Source organism: Stenella coeruleoalba (genome assembly GCF_951394435.1).
Source record: "Stenella coeruleoalba genome assembly, chromosome: 17".
NCBI classification, from domain to species: domain Eukaryota; kingdom Metazoa; phylum Chordata; class Mammalia; order Artiodactyla; family Delphinidae; genus Stenella; species Stenella coeruleoalba.
This window is the reverse complement of record NC_137163.1, coordinates 65787759-65811592: the sequence shown is the minus strand read 5'-3', so window position 1 is coordinate 65811592 and position 23834 is coordinate 65787759. Positions and strand designations below refer to the sequence as shown.

At 38.8% G+C, this 23834-nt stretch overlaps 1 protein-coding gene across 10 annotated transcripts in view; it reads right to left on the bottom strand.

Annotated features, from left to right (window-relative positions):
* NCOA2 (nuclear receptor coactivator 2) overlaps positions 1–23834 on the bottom strand; it is a 358377-nt gene that overhangs the window by 152544 nt on the left and 181999 nt on the right. For 9 of the 10 annotated variants that reach the window (XM_079902510.1, XM_079902511.1, XM_079902512.1 and 6 more), the window contains one exon: positions 14527–14583. The exons of the other annotated variant lie outside the window; for it this stretch is intronic. The gene's annotated coding sequence lies outside the window, so the exon portion shown is untranslated. The remainder of the gene's footprint in view (positions 1–14526; positions 14584–23834) is intronic. 10 annotated transcript variants of the gene reach the window in all.

The following is a 23834-nucleotide window of genomic DNA, read 5'->3' as shown; positions in this document are numbered from 1 at the left end:
TATTTAACAGGAATGTAAAGGAATAATATTATTATTTAATTCAGCATCTCAGCATGGGGTTCATGTTAATGTAAGTTCATGATATCCAACTAGGTGCATATGGATTGATTATAAAGATTAATAAAGGGCTTCCCTGGTGGCGCAGTGGTTGAGAGTCCGCCTGCCGATGCAGGGGACACGGGTTCGTGCCCCGGTCTGGAAGGATCCCACATGCCGCGCAGCGGCTGGGCCCGTGGGCGATGGCCGCTGGGCCTGCGCGTCCGGAGCCTGTGCTCCGCAACGGGAGAGGCCACAACAGTGAGAGGCCCGCGTACCGCAAAAAAAAAAAAAAAAAAAAAAAGATTAATAAAGATACCAGGCACATATCAACTAATACAAAACACTTATCAAAAAGGGGCTAGAGGGGGCTTCCCTGGTGGCGCCGTGATTCATAGTCCGCCTGCCGATGCAGGGGACACGGGTTCGTGCCCCGGTCCGGGAAGATCCCACATGCCGCGGAGTGGCTGGGCCCGTGAGCCATGGCCGCCGAGCCTGCGCGTCCGGAGCCTGTGCTCCGCAACGGGAGAGGCCACAACAATGAGAGGCCCGCATACCGCAAAACAAACAAACAAACAAACAAACAAACAAAGGGGGGCTAGATAGGCAACAGGATAACTCTCCAAAGGACCCCATCTTTACTACTAAGTAATTACTATGAAATTAGGCAGGTCACTGGATTTCTTTTTTCCCAATTGTAAAACCTCCCTCGCATAAATCCCATGATTCTTTCAAAATCAGTAATGACAGCGTCAGCTGGCTAGTGCTGAGTCTGGTATAATATTGAACCTAAGTGATAGGATCCACTTCTGATGTGCAGTGCTATCCAGAGTGATCCCAGGGTCCCAGTTTTCTAAAATACTCATGTACTCACTTTGTGTGTGTACACTGTGTTTGTTCACTTGAAACTGGATTTTCATTTTCACTCCAGAAGGCCCCACTAGCAGGGCTGGGCACTGAGAATAAGAGTGGTGACAGGCAGAGCCTACCCTCCAGCACGCAGGTTCACGCAGACTCAACTCCAGATCAACTAGTTCCTCCTCTAGTGAACACGTTCTGTGTCTCAATGCCAACTGTTAACTTACTAACCTAGATCATCCATGAAATTGAGAAAAGGCTTCCAGAGATGTTCTAGGCAAAAGTCAGAGAACTACCGGGGAATTTATGCCAAATATCAGAGTCGTTGTTTCAGGGATACGTCACTCAAACTACTGCATTTCTTTTCCTCTACCCCTAAAGCATCTGTAACACCCAAATGACGTGTATTTTAAATGGTCATCATGGTTTTTGTTTTTGTTTTTTTTTGATTAACTGCAGGGTCACAATGGATTTCTCTTTGTAATCTTCCAGATTCTGACATACTGAGTCCAGGAAAAAGAAACAACATGCCCAAGGTCTCACAGCCACCAGGCTGGGACCACCCCTGGGAGCTGCCCGCAGGCTCCTGGGCATGTTGGTTTTACTTGTGCCTTTTCTAATGTAAGCCACACAGATCTGAGGACTGAGGCTTAACTTTTTATCTGCTATAGCAACTGCTAGAGCAATCAGTAAAAAAAAAAAAAAAAAAAGCATTAGAAGTCTTTATGTGGGGACTTCCCTGATGGCACAGTGGTTAAGAATCCACCTGCCAATGCAGTGGACACAGGTTCGAGCCCTGGTCCGGGAAGATACCACATGCCGCAGAGCAACTAAGCCCGTGCGCCACAACTACTGAGCCTGAGCTCTAGAGCCCGCGAGCCACAACTACTGAGCCCACGTGCCTAGAGCCCGTACTCCACAACAAAAGAAGTCACTGCAGTGAGAAGCCCACGCACTGCAACGAAGAGTAGCCCGTGTTTGCAGCAACTAGAGAAAGCTTGTGTGCAGCAATGAAGACCCAATGCAGCCCAAAAAGTCTTTATGTGGTCTACCTGGCAAACATTTAAAATTAAAGACAACACTGCTAAAATGACATTTCCTGATATTATGTCAAAGCATAATATTCGTTTAATTTGGTGATATTTTGAGTGATTTTTCTTTCTCTTTCTCCCAAGCCTGCTCTAACAAATTTAGAAACATGAATGTTCAAAAAGTACTCCCCTGGAATAAATGAGTGACCGACAGCCCCCGCTTTTAAAAAAAAAATCACTCTCTCCATCTCCTTAGTAGATGACTGCCAACAATGGCAACACCTCTTGACAACGGTAATGTACGCCAGAAATGTGATGAGAGGCTGAAAAATGTGATGAGAGGCTGAGCAAATGATTATTTGCTAGAGTCTAAAGGTGACATGCTTATTCACTGTTCAAACCTCTTTTTGTGCTTTCATCCTCAGAATCTCTAGACTGTGCTCCCAACTGACAATGTGTGCAAAGCCCTAGTTGCGAGCAAATTTTAAGAATAACTGTCCTCCTCTTTCTCTTTCTTTTCTTTCTTCTCCCCCTAGAGGAGGCTTGATAGGATGTAAGCAGAGTAGGTGAAAAAGTAATCACAAAGGAAACATATATGAAAAGTAAATTTAGTAGAAATACTCAAATGATTTTCAAGAGGGAGAAATCCTAGGAAATAGATTTTTCAGGTGTTGACGCATGATTTTTTAAAGGTTTCTGGCCCTCATCATATTTATTTCTTCTTAGAAGGCTAAAAAGGAAAGACCATAATGGGAAGGGACCTCTACTCCCTGGGCCACCCTATCCCATCTCCATTTTGTCTGTTACCAAATGCCTGATCAGATCATTTGCGGTTAACTTGTGAGTATCGTTTCCTAAGTGATTGTATGTATGTATGAATGTGTGTGTGTATGTGTGTGTGCTATTAAAGATGATTTCAACTGATTATTGGGCTGTTACTCAGGAAAGAAGCCTTGCCTCTACCCTATGGCAGTATGAGTTAAGACTTTTAAGGCTTAAAATAGACAAGAAACACCAGCAGGGAAAAAAGATAGAGAGGGTAGAGTCTATGGCCTGGACAATAGGTAGAGCTCAGCTGGGAACTGCTATTGAGATGCTGATCTGAAATTTTCAGAAATGTAACTCAACCTAGACTAGGAACAGGAATCAGAGAGATGAGGAATAGAAGCAGACGATGAGGGGAGGGAGGAAAAGGAGGAGGATCAAAGCTAACTTTTAAAAACAATGTTCTAAATGCTAGGCATTGTTCTAAGCGCTTTATGTGAATAATCTCAATACAACAAAACCGCACAGCAGCAAAAGAACAGATGTCTTAGGGAGGTAAGCAGGTGGAATTTGAACAGAAGAACACATAAGACTCAAGTTGGTATTAAGAATAAAGGGCGGGCTTCCCTGGTGGTGCAGTGGTTGAGAGTCCGCCCGCCGATGCAGGGGACGCGGGTTCGTGCTCTGGTCCGGGAAGATCCCACGTGCCGTGGAGCGGCTGGGCCCATGAGCCATGGCCGCTGAGCCTGCGCGTCTGGATCCTGTGCTCCGCAGCAGGAGAGGCCACAACAGTGAGAGGCCCGTGTAACGCAAAAAAAAAAAAAAAAAAAAAAAAAAAGAATAAAGGGCCCTCAAGGTAGACTTTACTTCTGTAACTCTGGACCTTCTCTGTTCTCTCTGGCCAAGGTATCTGCAACTGACTACTTGTAAAAAGGACATAATATCCTTATATTAAAGCATTAACCATTAAGCATTTTTTACACCTCTTCAACAAGAGGTATTCTTCAGTTAGACAATATATCAGATATAATTTATTAAACTCTAATAGAGAAATTAAAATCTAAGAATTTACTCAGTACTTTGTATAAACCCAAGTGTTATGACTTCCTCCCAATCATCTAGAGCAGGGAAATTTACAATCTAGTTGGGTTAGGCCTGGAACGTGGTAGCCACTGCATTCTCAGGACACTTTCAGCTAAGATTGTAACTAGCAGTTATTTTTCTGTCTTTGCGGCAATTGAGTCCCATCAACAAAAGATATCCTGTATCTGTTTCATTTCTAGCTACTCCTGTTGTAATGATCTAGAATACACAGGAGGGTTGTAAATGTCACAGCAAGATAACCACAAGGTCAAGAGCACCAAGAGAGGGACAGCGATGGGCCCAGTGTCCCTTACCTTCCCACACTGTGCACCTGCTACAATACCTTATTTTACATTCGTTGTTACATTGCTTTGTAATCCCATTTATGTAACTTAATGTTTGTTTTCCACTTCTCTTCCTACATAAAAGATGTGGGTGGAACAAAGACCAAATATATCGCTTCTGTACACCTGAAACATTCCTACTTTACTCTGTGCACAATAACTCTGTGCTCCAAAATGATTACAGACCGAACTGGAAAAGACCGTTGGTCAGCCGGGGAGTAAAAAACAAACCAGAGCTTCACTTAATCAGGAATTTCCATTTGCATCACTAGAGGTGGCTACGCTATATGTGAAAGAGGACAGAGTGGGGAATATAAAGTCCCAGCTTCAAGGTCTGGAGCTACCTGCCTCCCTATATGGCACTGAGTAATCTCCATGAGCCTCAGTGATTTCACGGATAAAATGCAGACAATTTCTCTCACCAAGTCGACGGTAGTAAGAATTTGATGAAATAATATATATATTAAGGTATAAGATATATTAATATATATATTAATGTAGATATGCAAGAAAAGATTCCTTCTTAAAACTCCTTTATATTCTGATTTATAAAAATATTTCTACATTTTATTTTTAAAAGATGTGGTCAAGTCGTTACTAGAGGGCATATGAAAGAAAAAATTTTAAGAGACTACTAACAACCATGAGTTACGAATACAAATAAAGACTCAGAATAAAAATTTTAAGGGTAGATTTAATCAGTGCTTTAAGAAACAGCATGAATTATTATTAAAACACTGAAACCATATGTTACAGTATTAATTAAATTATTTTGTATTTGCTTAAAAAACAGCTTGAAAAGAGAAAAAGGAAACTGGCAGCTGCGAATAAAGTAAATTTGAGGTGGTAAGTAATTAAAACTTCTTTCTGTGTTCATCGTGAATACTGTTAATTATATCACAAAAACTCATAAGCACCTAAAAACACTAAGCACGGATCCTACTGGGAACCTGTGTAAAAAAAACTGGGAGAAATCTGAGAGGGAGGGTAGCCTAATTTTTAGACATTTTATAAAATGTAAATGCCACATCTGTTCATTTAGATTATGATTATCTAAAATATAATACAGTCAACATGAAATAGAAACTGTTCTTCAATATAAATTAAGCTTTTTGTAAAGTAATTGAAAGAATTCTCTAGTCACTCTTAGAAATATAATTTTTTCTAAATAACTGAAATTTGGTTTTGAATGGAACATCTTCTCTTTGTGTGAAAAGGTCATAGGATTTCTTAATATGGGAAGTCCAGGAAATTCCTTTTTTTTTTTTTTTTTTTTTTGCGGTACGCGGGCCTCTCACTGTTGTGGCCTCTCCCGCTGCGGAGGCACAGGCTCCGGACGCACAGGCTCAGCGGCCATGGCTCACGGGCCCAGTCGCTCCGCGGCATGTGGGATCCTCCTGGACCGGGGCATGAACCCGCGTCCCCTGCATCAGCAGGAGGACTCTCAACCACTGCGCCACCAGGGAAGCCCTAAGGTTATTTTTAAAGACAAGAACATGAAAAAGTAAGTGAGGTAGCCCTTTCCCCATCCATTGAAACAGAATAACCCATGTTAATAAAACATCTAAATCCAAATCCCACTGAATGAATTATCTGTGTAACCTCATTTGAAGCCAGCTTAACGTAATTTCTGTGACCTGCATTTCCCTTTATTAATTAATGTCAGATAATCATTTCTGATATGGTATACAATTTAGCAACTTTGTGGGCCGCAGACCCCCAGTGGGAGCAAGGGGACAGCACGTACAACGCTAAGCCTTGTCATATTCTTTCCCATACTCAGAAGGTTGGCTCGAAACTTTATTTTGAAATTACTATCTCTTTGTTTTGTTTGGATGGTCCGTTTATTTGTTCTTTATTTTTTAAAAGAACAAACATTCACAGGCAAAAGACTACCAATGACACACTGGGTTTGATTTCCAATTCTGCCTCTAACTAGCTAGTTAAACTAGGTGCACATCACTGGGTAAGTCACTGGACTTCTCAGTGGCTTCTTTCCCCATCTCTAAAGCGAGATCATAACAGCAGCTACTAACTAGGCTTCATCTGAGGGTTATGTGGATCATTATGGGAAGAGCTTAGAACACTACCTGGCTCATAAGAACAATATGTACACTAGAAATTATAAATGATCTTTCAGTTCCAAGAACTTTCTATTACATTAGTACTAGGATTAAAACAGGATCTGTGTTGATAATACTTCGTTCCACATTTATGTCTCTGTACTGAAACCCACACTGCTGACTGGCCTATAACTATGACATTTAATCAAATATAAGTAAACTGTACATTCAATTAAATAGATGACTAAAACATTTAAGCCTTAATTTGTGTTCATGTCCTACTTTCTACCTGTTTGGGGTCCCCTCATAATTATCAGTCTTTGGTAATATAGTAATGTTCTTTTAAATAAAACAAATTTATATATCTAATGACACACTGACACAGAAAAGCTACATGCCCATACATGGGCAGCAGTAACGTTAAAAATGTTCTATGAACAAAAAATGAAAAAAAAAAAAGAAACAATGACATGTTGCTCTATATAATGAAAAAAATATTAATGACGTAGGATGAGTCTAACTCAATTTCCTTCATATTCCTGATTCTCATCTTTTGAGCACTTCTGACAAAATTCATTTTGTAGTATCTGATGGGACCAGTTAATCAAGTTTCCTTTTCTGAGATAAGAATCATTTTCCTCAACTAATATAGAAGGTGGCACAAAATGTCTTTGCAATTGTTACAAGATTCAATTAAAAGCAGATGAGTTGAAAGACACAAAGTTCTGTTTCACTACAGACATTATGGCTCAGGATATAAAATTTAAATGCTTTGAAAATAAAAAGTGGTTTAGTCTTGACTTCAATCAAAGAGAATTTAGACATGATCAAAACATACTTCAATTCCTGACACAAAGCATTTATCCAGAGTTCAAATGGATACAAAACATGTAAAGGCCAAGAACCATGTCTTGCCAAAAGTAATAGTAAATGTTTGTTTTTCCTTTTCTCTCTACCCCTCAAGGTAACCTACATTTATCACTACTTCAAAACACTGTGAAAACTTTACCTCATGAAACCTCATCGTAGTATATAAACAAATGATCAGGTATGTTATTTTCATAATCAGCCCTTGAAATTTAGTAGGAAACAGGACCCTTAATCAACAGAGACCTCAGGAAAAGTAATGATGACAATAAAAAAACACTGAAGTAGAAATACCATAAGCCAAAGATATCAAATTTATGGGAATAAACAGATAATACGTAAATGCCTCCTATTTTCTATCCCTAGGGTCAGGAACAGTCAAGAAGTAAGTAAGCTCCTTGGTGTGGCATTCCTGGGTCCCTCAGGACTCGAGGACGGCCACCTCGAATATCCGTGGGGACTGCTGCTAGCACTGCAGGCAGCATTTGGCTCTGGGGCTGAAAGGCTTTGATGACAGCCACTGTGCTGTGAAAGGTTTCGGAGAAAAAAAAATTAAAAGATGGGAAACAGATAAATATAGTGAGCACACATTATGGTTTAAAGCAATAGGCACTGGCATTTAGGATATGCTAAAATCAAAATACATTTAAAAGGTAACAGCATTGGGCTTCCCTGGTGGCGCAGTGGTTGAGAGTCCGCCTGCCGATGCAGGGGACACGGGTTCGTGCCCTGGTCCGGGAAGATCCCACATGCCGCGGAGCGGCTGGGCCCGTGAGCCATGGCCGCTGAGCCTGTGCGTCCGGAGCCTGTGCTCCACAACGGGAGAGGCCACACAGTGAGAGGCCCGCGTACCGCAAAAAAAAAAAAAAGATAACAGCACTATGTTACAAAGGCTAAGATTTTATGTTTTCAAAAGACACTTTAAAGAGAAAGTTTGAACCAGATCTTGACATATAATATAGATATGTCAGCGAACGAGTTCAAAGAAGTAATAACTTACCTGTTAGACCATAAAGATTTTATGAAACGTTGGGAATATTTTGAAGCAGCATCAACAATAAACATCTAACTTCTACATTAGAGAAAAATGTTAATGTTCCAAAGCATCTAGCTTCAAAGAAAATCGAAAACCAAGATTCCACTGGGCTAATAAAACAAAGTCTACTATTGTATATAAATAAAACTCATAAAACCAACCTAATTTGTCTAGCAGATGTTTTAAGTCAAAGGAATTTTCCATTTCCATTCCATTCAAATATAAGAGCATGAGTAACCACCAAATAGTTTTCAAAATACATTAGTTCAAAACTATCTTCTATTTTCACACTCTATCTTATAACCTAGGAAACAGCTCATTTTCTGGACTGTAATAAAACCGCCACATCAAAGGCAGAATTAGAAATCTAGATCAAATCGTCTTCTCAGTGACAAAGAACTGAAAGAAACTGCGAAATAAACTGTTTCCTCCGGCCCCGGCTTTCTCTATTCTAACTTAAGCTACCAATTCAATAATTATGACACAGTTGTTTCTTCAAAGGTATTCTCTTATAGTTTAGGTAAAGACTTCAAAGTCTCAGTATTCATATAAGGCACTGGCAGGTCTTTTATAAGCTCTCGCACTCATCTGTCTGCTGAAGTTTACCCCAGCTCATCACACTCCTGCTTTTTCAGTCCTTTTCTCTTCTCAAGGAGGTACAGTAAAAACTGGGCTCCAATTCTGTGATACTGACAGCTAACAGACTTCCGGTCCTTTAGGCGGAGACCACAAAATTTTAAATGTATGATTTCTGCTTATGAAATTCATGTAACTGGCACCAGAAAGGTCAAAACTGTGGTTTAAAGAAAGCAAAGTCTTCAACTTAATCAATTCTAAATTAATTCAATATTTTTGAATTAATTTCAAAAATTAATTTCAAAAATTTCACTTCCAAAAGTGGTGAAGGCAAACAAGTCTACAGACTGTGGCCCCACAGTCTCAACCCTGCATGGAGACATGCACTTAAGAGATCCTCCAAAACTGGAATACATGCATCTCTAGTATATGGTTAAATTCCTACTTAGCCATTATTGAATGCTACATAGTTCTTCCTCTCCCTTGGATCTTTTTGGATGGGAAGGCAGAAGTGTAGCTGTGACTAGAACAAAAAATATATTTCCACTGATTGTAGACACCCATGAATCATTCATGAAGTAACAAAACAAGGCTTAGACAACCTAATGCATGAATTAGGTTAAAATCACAAGTTGCAACATTTACTGTTAAATTCTCTGGTTATGTCTTGTTTTTCTGAGTCTCAAGCTAGCAAGAGAAGTCTTCAGTGGAAATCTCTATATGTTAATGGCAAAGAATCACAGAAAAGAAGAAAAAAAAGGGAGGGAGGGAGGGAGGAAGGAAGGAAGGAAGGAAGGGAGGGAGGGAAGGAGGAAATGTAATTCATTTTATAGATATGGATAATTTTATAAATAAATGTTTAATTTATCCCTTACATCTAGATGTTATGAACAGTGGAGAATGACATAAATGATCTGTGCTTCAAACATAAACTATGAGGTGTTTAATGAAAGCAGCCTGATTTTATTCGCTCTTTTCTCTTTAAAGGAAATTCTGGCAAGGTCAGCTGACTCAAATTCAACACCTGTCTAGAAAATAACATGTATCTGTCACTTTCTTCCAAAATGAAAATGAAGGGCATAGCTAAAACACCTAATAACTGACCCCAAATCAAATGCCATGTATTTGTTACTACGGTGGCACAGATATGAAATTCTGCTTATCACAGACCTTCTCCCTAAAGCTAACAACTCTACTATCCAGGTAAGTAGAATATACAAGTTTGAAATGAAATCTAAAAGCAATGACAACAACAAAAAACAAGGCAGGAGAATGTACGTTTTATTAACAATCTGCAGCCCCTTCTCCCCACTCCCGGGCACGCACACACCTGTACTACAGCACAGAAGAGCACAGCTGAGAAGCCAGAGTCCACTTGTTTCTCAGAAGATTCTGGCTCCAGTGCCACTTCCTCTAAGACACGCTAACTCGAAAGATCTACACAAGGTACAGACTGGCAATACTCTTAATTATAATTATTTCCAAAGAATACCAGCGATGCTGATAGGAGTCACACTTAGAATTTTTCAATTAAAAAAACACAGTGCTCTCACAGTGAAATCTCTCTACACTGAATCCCAATCTACGATCCAAGAAACATCCTTATGAATTATCTAAAAAAATGATGCTTGAGAACTGCTGTAATTCTAAATCTTGCAATTCTAGCATTTGGATGAGCCAAAGAAACCAGGTTCTGCCGTATTTCTGGTAAATCTTTTAGCAATGCACTACGCTTACATCACTTGGCCTGGCTGTGCCTATGGAAATCGCAATGCCGCTGTTCTACGTGGAGACTGCCTGGATTCTGGGACTGTCTCAACCTCACCTGGCACAACACACCTATCTCACGAGGTGTGTACCTGCCCAGGAGCACACTCTGGAAGCGCAGGTAACGCCATGCAAACAAAACATCTGCTTAGGAGGGACGGCTTTTGTTGCTGTTGCCTTGACCTCTACTCCCATGGATAGATTAAGGCTTTTAGTAGAAACAGACATATAATTCAGAAAACAAGGCTCAGTTTTTTCTTTAAGAGAAAAATCAGAAAGCCAAAATTCAGCGTAAAAAGAACAAGCACGGAAATATGGCGTTAAATTGGCACAGATACTCCTTTTCCAGTTTAACAATCTTTGGTAGTTATTCTTTATATTTCCCATAGCACTCAGAACAGACTAATACGAGATAAATAATTAATCTTCTGAAAGAACAGAGAGTCAAAAGGAAGGAGGATGGGTAAAGGGAAAGAGGGAAGAGAGAAAGGAGAGTTAATGGTGCTGAATGAATGTAGTTTTATGGGGAAAACTAAGCCAATGTGTTTACATGAATGTGTGCATAAAAAGAGGAAAATGGAAGAGTAAAAATGCTTTAAAAACTGGCCTGTCATACAGTTTCCAACTGTGGCTTTGTATTAATAACACCCACTGGAAGATAATTTCAACCCACCAGTAAGCCTATTTTGTCCTGAGTTCAGCAGTCCATTCTACATACAAGGAGCAGAGGGTTCCATCCAGGGGGGCTAGGATTAGGATCCTCGTCTGAATAGCTAAATGACTGAGGGCATTTTGTCAACTGTCAAAATATTTATTTTCCAAATCACAGTGCCTACCATGCTGACATCTGAAGGAAACAGCACAAAAATAGCAACACAACTAAATGCTGGCAGATTTCTGCCTAAAGCGAAAGAGATATAGTTAAATCTACTAAATTTTGTTTAGAATAATACTGATTTTCAGGGGACACTGCTCACAATCTCAGATTTGTAGCTCAAATCAAGCTGCCCGTCTTCATGGGAATTTATACACTCTCAGTTAAATCAGACACCTAATCACAAATCTTCTCACATCTATGAACAAAGAGGGAATTCAAAATCCAACAACTATTCATTTGAAATGTACTTTCAATCATGCCATATCCAATATGGACATAATTTCTTTTATGTCTTGATATGTTTAATATAATGTTTAGTATTTAACAACAAAATGTATTAGTATCACAAGAAGTATATGATGCTTTATTGTACTTTGGAGAACTCTCTCTACAGGTTAGTATTGAAGAGTTGAGCTCTACCCAGTATGTGTGAACAATTCTTCACTCACCCATGTCACCCTGTCCTCTCACCCCAGATATCTCTAACATAGAGAAAATGTACTTATAAATAAATCCAAAATATATATGAATCCACAGTGAGTTCAGGTTTCCATGGCAAAGGGAAAATTACATTTCAAGGCTATACTGTCAAATAGATTTATCTAACACTTGCTCCTGTTTTGACTATCAATTCCGACAAAATTTTATTGGCCAACTTTAAAAATGCTTAAAATGTGAGACTGCAATGGAAACACTGATATAGCTGTAGATTAGGAAGCACAGTTCAGCCTGTTAAATAAATTTTGTCTTTTTAAATTCAAACTACAGAATTTCATTTCCCTATACTCAAACCTGGAATTTGCATTTACACTCACAGATAGAATCCCTAGGAAAGTGTGACGAAGCATACTTAATCATGTTTTCAAATCAAAATTTTAAGCTATATTCAACAACACTGCCTTCAAGAACATTTTGTCCACAATATTGTACATTTAAGATTCAAAATATTTCTATATAACATCTCCTACTCAGCCTTGAAAATAAACTAAACAAGGAAAGCTGAAATTATATTTGAACCAACCCTGCTCTACCTCAAAGCTATGTCACTTCGTTTCTTAAATAATTAAAATATTTCCCACAGAGACATAAATTATTACACCTTCCAAGATAAGGGTTCTAAGTAATTCTATAGTCACAATATTTCACACAACCTGTTCTCTGCAGGAAAAGTGATTCATCCAACAAACCACAGATGCCACTCACAACCTGAAGTTTCTAATATTGCAAGGGAGAAGGAATGCTGATTCATAGCATACCATGTTTATAACAAAAAAAGGAATCCAAATGGCTGTCTGCCATGTACCTGCCCCCCAAAAGTGAGTATGAAATTAAAGTGCCAAGGTAGAACTTTAAATTGTTTAGGTCATCATTAAATTTCAAATGAGTCATCATGTTTCAGTTTGAAATAAAGGTTAGCAGTTAAGACCTACTAATGAAATATAAGCAAAATAATATTTGATTTTAAAATTAATTTTTAAGTCCTCAAATATGAACATGATTTTCCTATACTACGTTTATTGCCACAAATATGCTCGTATGCAGGGCTATTTAGGCAGAAAATGGAGCTCAGGGGTTAAGATCAAAGTCTTCAGAGTGGCAAACTGCCACTTACTTGATATGACCTTGGGAAAGTCACTTAACCTCTCTCAGCTTCAATTTCCTTATCTGTTATTCTGAAGATAATGAAAAGCACTTATATAATGCCTGGCTCACAGTGAGGGAGCAATAAGTAGTAGCTGCTGTTATTAGTGTTATCGAAGGAGTCTCTGCAAATTGCATTTGTAAATTAGATGTGAATAAGAAATGGCTGTGTAATTCCTAAAATTTTACTTAAAAAAAAAGCCTAAAGTTCAGACTTAGTTCTTTTTATAAATGAAAAACCATGATGGCGGAAGGAGAAACCAATGCCTGAAGAAGGTGAAACAGATCAAAAAACAACACATACGAAAAACAAAAGACATGAACCCAACAGTAGCGACTAACATCCTGGAACACTTAAAGAAAACTGCCAAAGACAAAAGGAAATGGGTGGCTCCTTCGATAATGAATTCAAACATCAATACAGAGGGCAGAAAAATGACCCAAAATTCCCCCCAATCTACAAAAATAAAATAACCTAAGTAAATTACATTTTGTATGAAATGACAGGTAGTGGGAAATTTTTAGCTTATTTGGCTTTCAGAGATTAAAACTGGACAACTAATGTCAAATATGTTGGTACTTTGCTCTCCATAAAGATAACACAAAACATTTCCAAATGGTAGCATGATGGAGTAAGGAGGTGAGAAGCTCCCACATTTGCTTCAGGTTTACCCGTCACTTGATCCTAAGAACCTACTACGGTGGTGACAAAATAAATACAGAATTGGAAGCATTATCCTCTGAATTCTACCCTGATTAATCATACTTGAGTACATAAAATATGTAACACAGGTAATTTCTCTGAACATTTATGAGCGATATACTCAAAGTATCTGATATAAATTCATATTTAGAAATAAGTATAAGGAGCTATTTCTATTTTGTATTTACAGATGCAGAGTTCAATTACTCTGTATATAAATAAATTCTTACTATGTATTACCCAATAATTACGGTAACAAACGCTTATTCAGTCTTTCCCATACAATAAACACTATCCTAAGGGCTATGGATACTGTTTTCAATAAGAGAAAAATGGCCCCAATGTTCATGGAGCTTATATTCTAGTAGGGGAAACTAAAAATAAGAATACATCACATGATCATAAACATTATGATAAAAATAAATCAGGGTTGTGTGATAAGGAGTGATTGAGAAGCTATTTCAGACTGGTTGGACCAGAAAGGCCTGCTCATTAAATCTACCCACATAAGACTGAAATTTGATGCCAAAATCTATAGCAAGCAATTTTTAATTTACATATAAAAATAAATGCAAACATTTTGCTAGGCTATGAAATGATAATTCACCTCATCCGATGGGTAAATGTAAACTCTTCCCAAATACACACAGTAAACACTGATAAACAGATATGGTCATTTTACCTCCAAATACCATTTCCAATACATTCATAGTGAGTTTTCATAATAAAACAAATGTAGACAAATATACAACACTTTTAAAATTTATATTCATTTTACTTACGTATTATTTTGCTAAACTATAAATAGTATAATTTTAAATGTTTGATTTTACTTAAAAATCAAAATATACCAACAGAAAAGCTTACTTTTAAACTCACCTGTGCCTGTACACAGTGCAGAAGATCTATAAAGTTGTAGCCAAATCCAAGAGAAATCTGCAATATAAAGAAACAAACAAATATGAATAAAAAATGCAGAATCCGGGTTTCCCTAGTGGCGCAGTGGTTGGGAGTCCGCCTGCCAATGCAGGGGACACGGGTTCGAGCCCTGGTCCCGGAAGATCCCACATGCCACGGAGCGGCTAGGCCCGTGTGCCACAACTACTGAGCCCATGTGCCACAACTACTGAAGCCCACGTGCCTAGAGCCCGTGCTCCGCAACAGGAGAAAACACCACAATGAGAAGCCCGCACACCGCAAGGAAGACCCAACACAGCCAAAAATAAATAAATAAATAAGTTTATAAAAAAAAAATGCAGAATCCTGTTAGACTCATTAGAGTGGATGTGATTTTTTACAACCAATATACAAATAATACTCATTAATAACATCTCTCCATTAAATTGCATGGTAAATCGAGAAGACGACCTGCTACCTTACTTCTATTTGTACAAACTAATGTAAGACACATAAGGCTACATTTCAGTGTGAATTATGAGGTGTCTACCCAACAAATTTTGAGTGCCCGCCGTAACACTTATTACACTTCCTGGTAGCTGCCTGTCTAATCACTAGCACTGAAAGCTGAATAAAAGCAGAGGACGCCTGAGCTACCCATTTCCACACTGCACTCCTAGCCCAATGCCCAGCCCATAGTAACACAGTACACAGGAAATGTTTGCTGAATGAATGAATGAATGAATGAACAAGTTAATTAATTAATTAAGTTCACATACTGATCTTAATTTGCTGTGATTTATAGTTTGCCTATATGGAATAGAAAGGCTTGAAATTATTGAAATAAAAACCTATGTCATGATTGCTTAAACAAAGACGTTTAAAAGTGAATAATTCATCTCAAAAAAAAAATCTTGTGTAAAATGATGTAAAAATGATGCTATAGGGAATTCCCTGGCAGTCCAGTGGTTAGGGCTTGCTGCTCTCACTGCCAGGGGCCCGGGTTTGACCACGGGTCAGGGAACTAGGATCCTGCAAGTCACGTGGTACGGCCAAAAAAAAAAAATGATGCTATATATGACAATTTGCATGAGTAAGAGTGGATAAGAAAAGGAAGAACTGAACATTTTCAATAATGAGGGCAACCAAGATTCATCTGGGTGTGTATCTTTGAGAACAAAGAACTTAGCCATGAAGGACTGTGCAGCACTTTCTCTGATCCACACAAGGATCACTTCCACTGTACCAAAGAAGTTTATTTATTTCCAAGATGCACAGTCAGTAATACGAACACAACCAACATGTGCCTATCATATGTTATGTGGATTAATGTTTACCACTCTTGTGTATATTATGGACCTAAGAAAAACTGCCTGACTGCTACTAGTAGTAGTATGTCTTTATTTTAACTAATATGTACTACTAGATTTAATCAGCTTCAAGGAATGTTTTTACAACTGCATTTTTTTCCTTCAGGTGACACCAATCAGTAATAATTCATACTTTGATTCATTATCAGACTTAAGAGTATTAACTTTCTGATGCGCCCTTTACTCTTTAGAATAATAAATAGAACCTAATAGTAGAAAAAAGCTAATGTTAATTTAATAACCCAAACTGCCATTTTTTCTAGGGCACCAGCAACATCTGATTTCATAAAGGGGAAAGAAATGGGAAAAAAATGCATTTTGGTTTTTGCCAGGACCTGATCAATCTGGAGACCATCACAGGTAAAGAAATGCAGCTAGGGTATTAGGCAGAGATGATTCATGAAAAACAAAAGGAAATCTGTATGCAGATAAGAGGTTATCGCAGTAAATAAAACAAATGGGTTCTCCTCAAGTGGCAGCCTGTGAGTGGTGAGCAGTAAACTGTTACGTAACAGGGGTCATCCATTCTTTCCAGCACTGCCGGCCTACTTAAGCCCATTCTAATTCTATACCAACAACTAATGTGCTCGAGGACATCACACTATGCAACAGTCAACAGTTAAAACTTGTGATGTGAGTGTGAATGATGATATTAAACAATTATTGCTTGATCTATACCACTCAGAAGGTTTTTATGAATGTGCTAATATAATGAGGAAAAAGTGCTAATGAATCCAAACTAAAGTAAGATACACAGGGACATGAAGATAGAAGATGTGAATCATTTCCACAGTATAGTATGATACCTCGGTGTAACATTTTAAACCAGAAGAATTAACAAAATACTTATAAACATAGAATTATAAAATGTTTTCTAAGTCACTAAAGGAAAAAAATAGCTATTTAAAGCAGAAGTACGGGCACTGACCACCTATAATAAATCGGCATCCCCCTTCTCATCTACGAGTCCAGATAGCTTTCAGGAAGCTACTTTAGGAGTTTCAAGAGATGGAGAGGGGAAGACCGCCCTGGGCCTTCTGTCACCGGCAGACTGACAGAAGGAAAGACAGGAACACTGCAAGAAAAGGCAGGGATACACGCATGTCGTCCTTTTCTCTCTTACTACCACTACTATTTCCAATGTATAAACTAAAGAGATACACCTCCTCTCCATGAAGAGGGCCACCTGGAGCAGTTGAGAGAACCTAGGGTTAAGACCATCGAACAGGTGAGGTTTCAAAACCTGGCTTTCTCATGTGAATACTGCTGCTGTTACTATTGTTCCATCACTAGCAGCTGCTTAGGTGTGTGACCTAGGAAATGTTATTATGGACTCAACTATAAAATGAGGATGATGATGTCCTCTTCGCAGCACCTTGGAAGTATCAAATGAGATAATTACATAAAGCACGTGGTACATGGTAGGCATTACACATAATTATGATTATGGCAAGTGTGATCCTGCTAAATGCTGCTAGCTGAGACAGGTAACTCAATAAAGTGACAGGTAATGTCAGGCCTACCCTACCCGAAGTAAAACTGATTTTCCCTGAGATGTCTTAATAGTGTCATCTGCCCATAACCACCCAGACGATGTATAAACAATGAGCCTGCTGGGAAAGTTTTGAATGGGGACCACTTTAAGACTACACCAAAAGCTGAAAGATACTACCCGACTTCAACTCTTACAATAAAGTTATAATAATCAAAGCAGTAGGGTACTGGCATAAGGATAAACGGAAGAGAACAGAGTCCAAAAACAGGCCCACACATTTATATCAATTCATATTCAACAAAGGTGGTAAAGTAATTCAATGAGGAAAGGGCAGTCTTTTCAATAAATGGTACCAAAAACTGATTATACATATGGGGGAGGGGGAAAGAACCTCAACCTTTACCTCGCACCTTGTATAAAAATTAACACAAAACAGACAGGATGATAGGTCTAAAAGTAAGAACTAAAACTACAAAGCTCGTGGAAGAAAGCACTTGGAGAAAATTATTGTGGATTAGGCAAAAAAATTTTAGGTATGACACCTAAAGGCATAGAGGAAAAAAAAAATTTTAAAGACCATAAAAGAAAAAAACAAAATTGAATTCCTTTAAAATTAAAACTTTTGCTCTTCAAAAGAAATCATTTAACAAATGAAAACACAAGCTAACACAACACTGTAAAGCAATTATACTCCAATAAAGACGTATTAAAAAAAAACAACAGAATAGAAAGCAAAAAGCCACAGACTGAAAGAAAATATTGGCAAAATAATTATCTGATAACATACATGTATTTAGAAAATATAAAGAGCTAAATATCTAATAAAGGATGTATATAGAATATATAAAGGACTCTTACAATAACAAAACAGATAATTCAACTTTTTTTTTTTTTTTCTTCTTTGCAGTACGCGGGCTTCTCACTGTTGTGGCCTCTCCCGTTGCGGAGCACAGGCTCCAGACGTGCAGGCTCAGCAGCCATGGCTCACGGGCCCAGCCGCTCTGCGGCATGTGGGATCTTCCCAGACCGGGGCACGAACCCATGTCCCCTGCATCCATCCGTAGGCGGACTCTCAACCACTGCGCCACCAGGGAAGCCCCGATAATTCAACTTTTTTAAATGAGCAAAATATGTGAAGACATCCAATGTACACAAAAAAGTACTGAACATTAGTCATTAGGAAAATGGAAATTAAAACCAAAACAAAATACCATAGCCTATCCAACAAAATATCTAAAGTGCTGCCAAGGATATGGAGAAACTAGAACCCTCACAACTCATCCTTTGCTGGTGGGAAAGTGCAATGGTACAGCCATTTTCCAGTTTGGAAGTTTTTCATTATATAACCCAACAATTTCACACCAAGGTGTGTTTTCATTCCTCTTGGGGACAGATGACCATACAAAGAGTTGTACTTGAATGTTCCTATCAGTTAGATCCAGAATAGCCAAAAACTGAAAACGATCCAAAAGTTTATCAATTGGAGAATGAATTTTTCAGAATGTGGTACATTCATACAATGAAATACCACTCAACAATAAAAAGGAATGGATTCCTGATGTATGCTACAACATGAAAGGGTCTCAAAAAACATCTTGCTAAAGAAAGAAGCCAGACACAAAGACAACATACTGCATGATTCCATTTATTTGAAATTTCCAGAAAAAGCAAAACTACAGAGACAGAAAACAGATCCATAGTATCCTGGGTCAGGGAACACAAGGGGGGACTTGACCGAAAATGGACACATCTGGGGCGGATAGAATTATTCTAAAACTGGACTGTGGTGATGCTAAAGAAAGACGTATAAGAAACATGAGACACACAAAACTGTAAGAATTTACTAAAACTCTTCTTTTAATACACTTAAAATGGTATGCAAATTATACCTCAATTATTTTAATGGTTAAAATTTTTAAATCATTTTTTAAAATGTACTACCTCTGTGTCCCTGCTCTTTCTTCCTATGTGATAGCTAACTGTGTGAGTAAAGGGATCTAAGGACTAAAAGTAGTTCTAGTAGCAAATGGTGGTGTGAGCATTTGTCAAGTAGAGCATCAACTAGCACAAGTTACACATCATTACTTTGAGGCAAAAAAAAAAAGAGAAAGAAATCGGGACTGAGCCTACATCACTCATTAAAAAGATTGCTGGCAGCATTAAAGCCACAGGTTGTGATTTCTTTAAAAGCAGGAGAGGGACTTCCCTGGTGGCGCAGTGGCTGAGAATCTGCCTGCTAATGCAGGGGACACGGGTTCGAGCCCTGGTCTGGGAGGATCCCACATGCCACGGAGCAACTAGGCCCGTGAGCCACAACTACTGAGCCTGCGCATCTGGAGCCTGTGCTCCGCAACAAGAGAGGCCGCGATAGTGAGAGGCCTGCGCACTGCGATGAAGAGTGGCCCCCGCTTGCCGCAACTAGAGAAAGCCCTCACACGGAAACAAAGACCCAACACAGCAAAAATAAATAAATAAATTTTTTTTAAAAAAAGAATCCGCCTGCCAATGCAGGGGACACGGGTTCGAGCCCTGGTCCGGAAAGATGCCACATGCCGCAGAGCAACTAAGCCTGTGCACCACAACTACAGAGCCTGTGCACCACAACTACAGAGCCTGCACTCTAGAGCCCGCGAGCCACAACTACTGAGCCCATGTGCCACAACTACTGAAGCCCGCGCGCCTACAGCCTGTGCTCCACAACAAGAGAAGCCACCACAATGAGAAGCCCACGCACCTCAGTGAAGAACAGCCCCCGCTCGCTGCAACTAGAGAAAGATTGCACCCAGCAACGAAGACCCAACACAGCCAAAAATAAAATAAATAAAATAAAAGCAGGAGAGAGTTAGGAAGAGATGTGCTCAATGTTTTATTTTATTTTATTATTATTTTTAATGAATAGTTATGAACAGAGCCAGAGGAAGGAAAGTAAGCCGGGAAGAAAATGAAGTGACATCTGTAATACTAGCTAAGAGAGTACTTTCTGACTAGTAGGATGAGGAGGGACCATATCTTGCTGTTTTGGTTTAACACAACCACGAATAACAACAATAACTATCATTCAATGAATGCTTATTTCATGAGAGCTCTGGGCAGAGGGCTTGAAACGTGTTACCTAATTTAATTTTCCTAACAACCTTATGAGGCAGGTACTGCCATTATCATCACTATTTTGTAGATTTAGAAACTTAACTGAAACGTGAAATACTTTGTCCAAGGTCACAGAGCTGATGTGACAGCAAAGCCTGGATTTGAACACAGAGTCTGCCTGCTGAGTTCACGCATGCTCTTACCCGCTAGGCTATTACGGAAAGTTTGATAATGTTATCACTGTCGCCAACTTGATTTGAAAAAGATGGCCCAAAATGTGATCAGCCTAAAAACGGCCTCCTTGAGTTTTTGGTGTAGTGCCAGTAAGAGCAGCATATTCCCCACATCACTCACCCCTGGCTGACACTTGTTAATAAATCATGACCTTATTTCTTCCTGACTCAAATGTAGCCTCACTATTTTCTCAAAGTTGTCACTCCAGTTAAAGGAAGTCATCAACAACAGTGTTGGTATGCAAATGAAAATATATTTGCCGACCGTAACAACTAACTTGATTTTTGATGGACAACAGAGTACATGGCACGTGCTACTGGAAAGAGATGACTAGCCAAAGGGGAGCCATACGGCCACCATACACCATGTTCCAACAGAGGTCCTATTATTGGTCTTCTTTGTTATTTAGCCAGCATCACCCCAGTCATCAAGCCAGTCAGACAGGTTGATAGAAATGAAGAGGACACATGGGGAAAGGAAGAAAAAAGCTAGAGGTACTGATCAAATTACTTGAGATTTTTCAACAGTCCCAGCCAAGCATATCTGAACATATACCCACTACAAGCGTAAACCCAAAATGTATGATTAATACAATAATTTATTTTTCCACTTTTTGCTTAAAAGCACAAAAACTCCCAAACAACTGAACATAAAACATACCCTTAACTCAGCATGTTTCAAATCATATAACATCAAGAGGAGAGCTATACCTTCAAAACTTAACTATGAGAACTACTTCAGATTACTGAACAGGACATGGTATTTAATATATACATAACATATATTTTATATAATATAAAATGTCCTAAAAAGTTTTAATGTAAAGAATGTGTACCACACATGCAAGGTAAAATTCTTTCCCTATTATTAAGTTAATGGTGCTAAAAATAACATCTAATCTACAGAAGAACAATTTATAAGTTAACTGATTAACTTCTATATATACTTCACACAAGCTTATGTTTTCTTTGTTTAAAGAGTTCAGACAATGACTCCTAACCAATGAAATTCTTTATACAAGGAATCTAAAACAATAAAACATATAACAAAAAAGACACTCACAGATATAGAGAACAAACTGGTGGTTACTGAGGGGGAGGAGGGAAGGGGAGAAGGGGCAAGATAGGGGTAAGGGACTCGGGCATATATCCAGAGAAAAACATGGTTTAAAAGGATACATGCACCCCAATGTTCATTGTCGCACTGTTTACAATAGCCAAGACATGGGAGCAACCTAAATGCCCATCGACAGATGAATGGATAAAGAAGGTGTGGTACATATATACAACGGAATACTACTCAGCCATAAAAAAGAATGAAATAATGCCATTTGCAGCAACATGAATGGACCTGGAGATTATTATACAAAGTGAAGTAAATCAGACAAAGACAAACATGACATCGCTTATATGCAGAATCTTAAAAAAAATGATACAAATGAACTTATTTACAAAACAGAAACAGACTCACAAACTTAGAGAACAAACTTATGGTTACCAGGAGGAAGGAGGGGGAGGAGGGATAGATTGGGAGTTTGTGATAGACATGCTACACTGCTACATTTAAAATAAAATGCCTGGGACTTCCCTGGTGGCGCAGTGGTTAAGAATCTGCCTGCCCATGCAAGGGACACAGGTTCGATCCCTGGTCCGGGAAGATCCCACATGCTGCAGAGCAACTAAAACTGTGAGCCACAACTACTGAGCCCGTGTGCTGCAACTACTGAAGCCCGCTCACCTAGAGCCCATGCTCCGCAACAAGAGAAGCCACCACAATGAGAAGCCCACGCACCACAACGAAGAGTAGCCCCCGCTCGCTGCAACCAGAGAAAGCCCGCGCGCAGCAATGAAGACCCAACGCAGCCAAAAATTTAAAAATAAATAAATAAAATTAAAAATAATACTTTAAAAAAATAAATTAAAAAAATAAAATGCCTTTCTATGAAAATAACAAGGGGGGGGTAAGGGATTCAGAAGTATGAACTACTTACATATAAAATAAATAAGGATATACTGTACAGCACAGGGAATATAGCCAATATTTTAGAATAACTCTAAGTGGAGTGTAATCTTTAAATATTGTGAATCACTGTTATACACATGAAACTTAATATTGTAAATCAACTATACCTCAATTTTAAGCGTAGAGATTTAATTTATGACTTCATAACTTTTCATCCATACTAAATATAAAAAATTCATAAGCCATAATTAAAATAGATATATAGAAAAGGATATATCCTCTATTTAAAAACTAAGCTACAGGTAGGTCGACATACACAGTTGATATGTATGATATAATGACAACATCAATTTCACACATTCCATACAACCATTCCTTTCAATTCTGTCTCTCACCGACTATGATCAGAGCCAACACAGGAATGCAGCATCAAACAGTTACTCTCCAAAGAGTAATAAAAACAGTGACTCTCCAAAGAGTAATATTCTTGCACAGAGAAAGACCTAGAAGAAAAATTCACCTCACATGTAGTTGAATATACATGACTCCAATTTGGGAGAGGACTAAAGATACTAAATTTGAAGTCACTAACCTGAAGACAGCATTTAAATCCACAGATATGGTTTAAAGGACAAAGAGCTGGGAATCTGGAATTCAGACACCCTAAGGAACTCCTCCTTTGAAAAATTATGTAGGAAAGGAATTAGCAGAGGAGAATGAGAAGAAATTACCTAACAGACAGGAGGGAGAGCAGCACAGAATCTGAGAGAGCGAGTTCCCAGAAGCAGAGAGTGGACAACACTGTTCAATACTCAGTAGTGAGAACTGCACAGTTTCCACTCGGGTTCGCAAGCAGAAATTGCCCATGACCTTCCTAAGGAGAGTTTCATCAGAATGATAAAGACGTAAAGCAGACTGGAGAAAGTTAGAGCGTTGACAAGTGAATAGGAAATAAGGATTTGGACACAGTGTGTGCAAACGATCACTATCATGATTACCTTATGCTAAAATTTCTCTTCCCCTCTAGGCTGTGAGCATCTTGAGGGCAAGGGGTAAGGTTTCCTCCACCTCTGAGTAAGAAGATAACCAGAGGCTGGACTAGTGACTTTTTTTTTTTTTTTTTTGCGGTATGTGGGCCTCTC